At 39.5% G+C, this 8,307-nt stretch overlaps 1 long non-coding RNA gene across 1 annotated transcript; it reads left to right on the forward strand.

The window, feature by feature from the left end:
• The first annotated feature begins 267 nt into the window (after window positions 1-267).
• Window positions 268-2,888, forward strand: LOC129452529 (uncharacterized). The gene is made up of 4 exons (XR_008647158.2): window positions 268-1,272; window positions 1,360-1,693; window positions 1,785-2,007; window positions 2,111-2,888. It is a non-coding gene; the product is annotated as an uncharacterized lncRNA (long non-coding RNA).
• Window positions 2,889-8,307: the final 5,419 nt, after the last annotated feature.

Raw genomic sequence — 8,307 nt, forward strand, 5'->3', positions numbered from 1 at the left:
ATTTTGTTTCTCTCTCCCTGTCTCGTCCTTGATCCCGAGGACGAGACAAACAGATCCAGTTCCGGTACATGTGAAAGTCGGCACACAACTGATCTACTAGCTGTTCTTCAACGTGATGTCCAGCTGATGCCTGACCAAAGACCACCGGCAGAACCCGCTTAATCTCCGCTTAATCTCAGCTTAATCTCCGCTTAATCCCCGCTTAATCTCCTTCCGTTTCAATGTGTATATATATATATATATATATATATATATATATATATATATATATATATATATATATATATATATACCTCCCAAGGGATTTTTCCTCCTATGACTTTTTTTACTTCCCCGGCTAAAATTCCGGGGTTTTTTCTCCTAGGGGGTTTTTCAACCCGAGGAGGCAGCCTTTTTGGGCTTAACTTCTATACGTTACATTAGTAATACGTTTGCTTATAATGCTGATTTATAGCCGTAGCAAATTTAACTGCTTGTGCTATCGTTTATTATGTTGTGCTATCTGTCGCTTTCTGTGCTTTTCATTGCATCTATTATGTAAAGCTCCTTTGATACAATTACCAAATTGTGAAAAGCGCTATATAAATAAAATTGAATTTAATTGAATTGAATCATAATTACATTTAAAATATCTCCAAATTATTACTACGCTTATTATGTACTCTGCTGCTTATGTTGTCCACCGTTGACTTTTTTTCTGCTTTTATTAATGTAAAGCTGCTTTGAAACAATGAAACAATTGTGAAAAGCGCTTTATAAAAATAAATAAAAATTGAATTGAATAAATAGATGAGCTATTAATAATAATCATTTTAATTTATAAAGTGCCTTTCAAAGGACCCAAGGTCACTTGCTCATTGCACTGCAAAAAAAATGACTTTCTTCGTGTGTTTGTCTTGCTTTCAGTTAAAATATCAAGAAATTCTTGAATTAAGATGTATTAAAAGTTTTCTTGAAATATACTTTTTCATAAACACTTAATTTAAAACAAATGTTCATATTCCATTGGCTAATTTTTTTCCTTATTTTCCTATGTCATGTTGCTCATCAAGAAAATGCATCATAATTTAAGAATTTTTTGATATTTTTACTGAAAACAAGAAAAAAATACAAAGTAAGTCATTTTTGCAGTGTGACACCATTGAATGTTCTTGTGGGATAAAGAAAGTCTCTCTTTTTGTGTGTTGTGTGTGTGATGTAGATTAAATATGACCGGGCCAAAACGGACATGGCAGCAGGTCAAAATCAAATACAAAAACATTCTGCAGAATGGTAAGGGCCCTGACTAATACTTAATAATGCACAAGCATAGATTGTACCCAGAAGGTGCCTGCTTACACATTGTCTGCACTGTTTTAGCAGTGAAAAAGAATACCCAGAGACAAGGCACGGGTGGTGGGTCACCAAAAGCTGACCTCACCCCAGCAGAGGCTTGGACTGTCTGACTTTGGTTTGCCTATTGCCTTGCAGTGTCTGGCAGCACTGTGTTACTATAAAAGCCACCAGTACGAGCACCAGACGATGCTGATCCAGTGAGTACTCCATCAAAGGCATACTATAGGCCTGGCACGTCTTGTTTACTAGCTTCAATAGTAATCCGAGTAAATGTGAAAGGGTTTAAGGCCCAATTTCATAAGCACATAACGGTGATGATGATGAGGAGACAATCTCTCTGGATTCCAAAAGGCATAAGGTGTCATGTCAAACTTGTGAAAGTACCATTCAGTCTACAATGGTGAGGAGTCATCATTTGGAGCCATCACAAAATCTCATTTCTTTTACAGGACCCAGTGTCATTGGTGTACTGGACTGCACACACATAAGGATAAAAGCCCCCTCAGGTGCCCATGAGGCAGATTTTGTAAATATGAAATCTTTTTACAGCATTAATGTTCAGGTGAACATAACTTTTTGATCTTTTCCATTGAACCCTGGCAAAATGGCCTGACTCAGTCCATGACTCCAGAATCTTTCGGACCTCTGAAATCTATCAGCGCCTATCACAAGGTGAGCCACACAACCCCTATTAATAACCACTTTTTACATAATGGCTGTGTCAAGAATATCACTCTGTTTATGAGGTATTAATGATGAGATTTTGTGTTGACAGGTGAATTCTCTGGTGTGTTGCTGGGAGACAGGGGGTATGGCTGCCAGCCACACCTTTCACAGACCCCCAGGAAGCACAGCAGGCCTACAACTATGCCCATGCTAGGGCCAGAGTTGAAATGACCTTTGGCCTCCTGAAGGCACACTCTCACTGCTTTCACAAATTAAGGGTCAGCCATGTGAGGGCATGTGACATTACTGTGGCTCGTGGTGTCCTCCACAATGTGGCCTGCCTGAGGAAGGAGAGGGCCATGGACTGGGACAATCTGGAAATCTTCCCTGATGACAACAGTGGTCGGCTGCTGAGGGACCAATATGTGTTGAATTATTTTAGTTTGTATGCGTGCTTTCAATTATTATAATTTTTTATTTGGCCTCTTTATACTGTTTGTAATACAAGCTTGCAGGGAGGCTACTGCATCCATTAATTTGTCTGTTCAGTTAGTGTGTGTATGGATTTGTCCTGCATTTATTTCAGTGTGCAGACATGCAGGGTGTGTTATATACAGACCTTTGAATGTGTATTTATCCTTTGGTTGTATAATATGCTCTGATTCTGTGCTTTCCATCTTGTAAAGTCACAATGTGACTTCAGTTTAGAAAGGAGCTGATGGTTTACCTGCTTTGTTTTGTCCTTATTCAATAAAGGAACATAATGTTACACTTTGTGCTTTTATATTTATATGGAATGTGTATTTTATACGACAGAGTATAAGGGCCACACCGAGGAAAGGAGAAAATCATACATTTGAGGCTGGTTCTTTCTGTGGAAAGATGCATATTGTTTTTACAGTCCTGATACTTATAACAATTCGATGCTGATGAGCCAAAAGATTAAGTATGTCCATGTTTCTGAAACCATACTGAAGTACAATTCCATGAAATGCCCCAAAACTGTTGTTGTAACAACTGTCCTCCTCTAAAACAACAAGTTACAATATTACGACTTCATTCTCTGTCTGTTTTAATCCTCTGTGGCCCTAATGTTCTATCATTTTATATATAGCCTTATAGTCTATTGGAAACTGTAAATTATCTAATGATAGCAACATCATCTAAAAATCATAATTTATCCAAAATTATTAAAATTAATGATCACAAACATTTAAAAAATGACAGTGGGTCTAGTTATATGTGATAACAATGTATATTGGACGGTGAAATAACTATTGGTTTCCATTTGTGGTGACTGCTGACTGACATAAGGGATGAGATTAAATAGATCCTGGAATTTAGCCTGGTGCGGAGCAGGCTAGCTCCACAGAATAGATCTCCATGGTAATTTATACCATAACATATCCTCCTGCCTCCTATCCAGCTTTAGTGCAACCGGATCACGGATCAGTTGAGCCAGGATCACTAAGATATCCCGGCTTAATCCCTTATCCTAGTTTTGTGCAATAGGCCCCAGGTCATAATTAAGCAGGATAATGTTGGTACAAATATGTTTGTGGCAACATATACATGTTGTTATGGCTTAATTTATCATTATGCATCTAATATGCAGCCTTTCATTTGTCATTTAAAACTTGATGTAGCACTCAAGTTAAAGAAAATACCCATCCCTGCTAACAGGGCTTAGCATTTGTAATTATGTTCAATCATTTATAACCTTCAATCAAACCACTGATTTGCACCAGCTGTGGTTTCCTTGTGTAGCACCTCTCTGCTCTACTTAACTATAATAAAAATGTATTGCTTTAAAATAAAAGTTTGCCTCTATAGGTTATGATTAGGTTTAGGCCAGTTCTAGGTTCAGCATTGAGGGGGGAGTAAATTGACAAGGACAATGTGTAAGAGTGGAAGAAAAATGCAGTAGCTTTATTACAGCAATAAATTATTTAAAATATTTCATTCTGATCACAAAAGAGATAACCACAGTTAAATATTGAGAAATATATAATAATAATAATAATAAATACACATAAATAAATAATAAAACAAATAAATAAGTGCTCTTTTCCCAAAGTTTCAAATAAAAGCTTTCCAATAAAATCCACAAATGTGGAATTTATAATCCAAAAAGGAAAATATGAGTGTTTGTGTATACTGCTTTGGGCCATTGGTATGATGATGGAGACTTACCTGAGGCAACCAGTGGAACAATGGCCAGTGCATTTCCAAGTTGGACCATTGGCCTAACACAAACCTAACATCTTGGAAAATTCAATCTTAAATCAAAAATAATTTGTAATATTTAATCAGGCTCTCTCATGGTCACATTGTTTACTACAGGAACGCGAAATGGCCTGACTGCAAGGAATACATTATAGCATCAAATATGCATCCATTAGATAACGGCAGAACACAGTGTAAAAAAACAAATATTTTCCTAATTACTGTGCATTTTTATCATAAAATGTCAAAGTGTGGAAAACAGCAATCAAGCTCCTGGACAATCGTTTCTCTAAATGTTATCGTTATAATAGTCCTAATTATGATGTTCATAACAAAATCGGAATGAAAAAAAATTATGCGGAACTGAAAGTGGTGGAAAATTAGTTCCGGCCGGACGCTATTCCCCGAACACCAGTCACTTCCGAGAACTCCGGGAGACCTAAATTTGGGCATTATTGGCAACAGGTGTGTCGCTGAGCGTGGCGATCATCGATTGGGCGATTCAACAGGAAGGAGGAAGTTTATTTCCAGCAGATACTACGGGTGGAACGGAGCGATTGGGGCGTTTGGAGAGGAAAAGGAGACGGATGTATTGTGGACTTGGAGACTTGAAAAGCGAACGGAAGGATTGAGCAGTCAGGAATATACAGGTTTGAGAACGGGAAACTTTGTTGGATAAAGAGCTTTGTTGATCTGTGTTGCCTTTGTGGAAAGATCGCTTACCTGATTTGTGAAAGCGGCCCCACTGTGGGAAGGATTTGTGGGCGAACCGAATACCAGTTGGATTGGGAGGACGTTATCTTGCTGTGGCTGGACGTTTACTCTGGGCCACTCGCTGTGTCAGCGAGTTCGATTCTTCCTTGGACGAACCCTCGGTCCAAACGTAGAGTGCCGACCTTAATTCACTACAGTGTGTGAAGTGCAGTGGGTGAGTCTGTTTTTGACGTGTGTACACCTGAAGATTGCAGTGCTGTGCCGTGTCCCTGTTGTCTGCATTCACTCTTTAGGCCGAGAAGGAAACCCTGTTAAGGAGAACGTACGCTGTGCTAGCAGTGACCACCTTTTCTATGTACGCCCGCTTATAACTCCTGACAATCTTTCCCCCACCCGGAGGTGGTGAGGCAACGTCAACAAGTATGGAACAGTGTGAATAGTGTGGGAAAGGACGTTAACGTTGGGAAGTATTACTTGCTGTATGAAGTAACAACTGTGTGACCTATGTGTATGTTGACCAACTGTGGAGTCCTTCTAGACCAGGGGTCTCAAACTCAAACTGGCTTGGGGCCATTTTTAAGACAGACAGTTCATCGGGGGGCCGCAGAGCTATTTTAACGTTCAAAAAAGTACAATGTTTCTGTAAATGTCATATTTAATTTCTATTATTTAATGTATAATAATACTTGAAAATATATAAGCAATGGTTTTATCTTTTTAATATACATTATTTTATAAAAGTAGCCTAAGTAAATCTTTTCTTAATCTTATCTTAACTAAGACCTATTAAAACCTTGCACTAAACTAACAAATTTAATTCCTGTATACATTTATAAACTATTATAAAAATTACCACCAGTAAGTGTTTCTGTTTTGATTTATTTTGGATTGTTTTCAGTCATAGTATTGACTTCATTATGTTCTTTATTATTTCAGTTTTCATAAATTTTCTATTATATGTGGGAAAATATTAATAATTGAAAGTAATCCCATAACTTTTGAATTAGTCCATGTTATATAAGATATATTGGACAGAAAAAATAATAGTACTGCTCTATGTGTAATTGAATAGTAAGCTACATAATAATATATTATACTTCATTATATATAGCAGTATACATACTTTTATCTTCTTTACATTTCTCCTCATCTTTTCTCTTTTCTTAACCTGGGCACTTTGATGGCTCTTTTCTTATCTGTAGTTTAAAATGTGTTGCATTACATCTACCGCTCTGCCTCCATATGCGGTGTTTCCATTAGATGCTGTGACGTGAGGCGAACTAAGCCCACCGCAGCTCGATCTTCTCTACAGCTGATATCCACCCGGAAGTAACAGATCTTCTCTAGACAAACACTACAAAGTCCCGACCAGATTAACTGATCGCATGGTGACAATGGTATGATTGAGGCGAGGTTTAGTTGAGGAATTAAAATCCGATCACGCATTCAGTGATCCTCGACATCACGGAGCGTGCGGTTCATGGCTGCGTAGCAACCGGTGACGCGACCCACGCCCCGGAGCGCAACTTCCGCTCTCGAGCACGTTGGAAAGTATGCTTTGACTCGTTTTAACGCGTTGTTAGACGCGACATGTGAACGAACACTTGAACGTTTAAATAAAAAATCAAACGAATATAAAAAAAGTGTTTAAAAATCTTTCTGCGGGCCAGATTATTTTATATTTTTGAAAGTTGACGCGGGCCGCAGAGAGGGGGAGGGCGGGCCGCAAATGGCCCGCGGGCCGGGAGTTTGAGACCACTGTTCTAGACGTTCGCCCCTGTCTAGATCTCTTGTCCCGGGGGTTGGAAGAGAGGAGAGGGAAGTGCTTGTCTACACACGGGCCTGGTATAAACAACTGACCTGAACCCACCCAGCGTGGTGGCGGCAGCGGCGGCCTTGGCCGTGGTAGGTCCAACGAGCAGTAGTGTGATCCATACTCCCCCTCATTTACCCTTGTTTGAAGTCAAGAGGTGGTGTATCTTTTCTCCCTCCATTCACTGAAAGCTATATATATTGTGAAGTAATGATGTGGGTCTGTCTCCTACAAGCTTTGCAGTTTTGAGCCAAAGGTTTTGAGTCGTCGTGGGAGTATTGCTTACGATTAAAGGTGACCGGGTTGAACGTGGTCCGGGAAGTCCGCCCCGGTGAAGAAGTCACAAGTGCTGGGTGAAACACATCCTCTCCAGTTTCCCAAGCTCCAACGAGGCCAAGGCCTGTCATCCATCTCTTTGAGGGTCTGTGAGTTGAATGCTTTCTGTGTTCTTCTGTATTCACTGTAGAGCCAGACTTAGAGTCACTTACCTCTGAACATGTACCTGTATGCCCCAAAGCAAAGAGCCACTTACCTGTGAATAAGCCCTTGTATGTGCCCCTTATGTTTAAACAATGAGTTTAAGGTGATCAGTTACTTGAATTGTTTACTGTGTTTGTCAGGATCCTGTCAGGATCTTGTCTTGTATTACATCTAGTTCAGTGTGACAGGGTTCTGATAGTACCATGTTTTGTGTGGGAACACGTGGCTATGGACTATTCATTATCGGGCCACGTGTTTTCCTTGTCCCGTCACTTTTTACCCGCTCCATTACTCGCCATTATTTTCACCTGTTCCCCTCATTAGTTCTCCTATGTAATGTTGGTGTGTTTGGTGTTCGTTGCTTGTCCATTGTCTAATTCCTGTGAGTATTTTGTCCTTCCATATACAGTACCAAGTCTAGTTTTGTACATTTGTAAGTTAGTGTTCGGCTCAAGCTCCGGCTCTACATTTTAGTAATGGCAGTCCAGCTCTTTTCATAGATTCGGCTCTTCTGGCTCGGCTCCCTTAGGAGAGGCGGCTCTTACGGTCCCACCCCTGCCTGCGTCTGAAGATTCGGCTCTGCTCGTTCGCTACAAAGAATCAGCTCTTAGAGCGGATCATTTGCGAACAACCCATCACTATTCTGTGTATCGTTTTGAGTCTAGTCTAGTTTAACCAGTGTTTAGTTTATCTTGCTTGTGTTTCTTTTTGCCCCCTCATGGGTTTTGTTTTTCTGTTTTATAAATAAAGTCCAGTGTTTTTCTATTATTGTCTGCGCCTGGGTTCGTGTCCTGCATTTCCTGACAGTGTTGAGAAATAAAATGAATAATAATAAAATGATAATTTTTAGTTTTAAGATCTCTTAATTATCGTTTCATTATGTAAGTTGCCTAACAGCAAACAAAAACAAACAAACAAACAGACAAACAGTCCTAAAAGGTCTACATGTCCAATATTCTTATGTGACAACCAACCCCACAAGCTATGAGACAACCATCCCCAACTGACTTTTTGACAAACATGCTAAGCTAGCTGCCACACGGCTTTAACTTGATAACTAAAAGATGACTCAA

Source organism: Misgurnus anguillicaudatus, chromosome 17 (assembly GCF_027580225.2).
Source record: "Misgurnus anguillicaudatus chromosome 17, ASM2758022v2, whole genome shotgun sequence".
Classification (NCBI taxonomy): domain Eukaryota; kingdom Metazoa; phylum Chordata; class Actinopteri; order Cypriniformes; family Cobitidae; genus Misgurnus; species Misgurnus anguillicaudatus.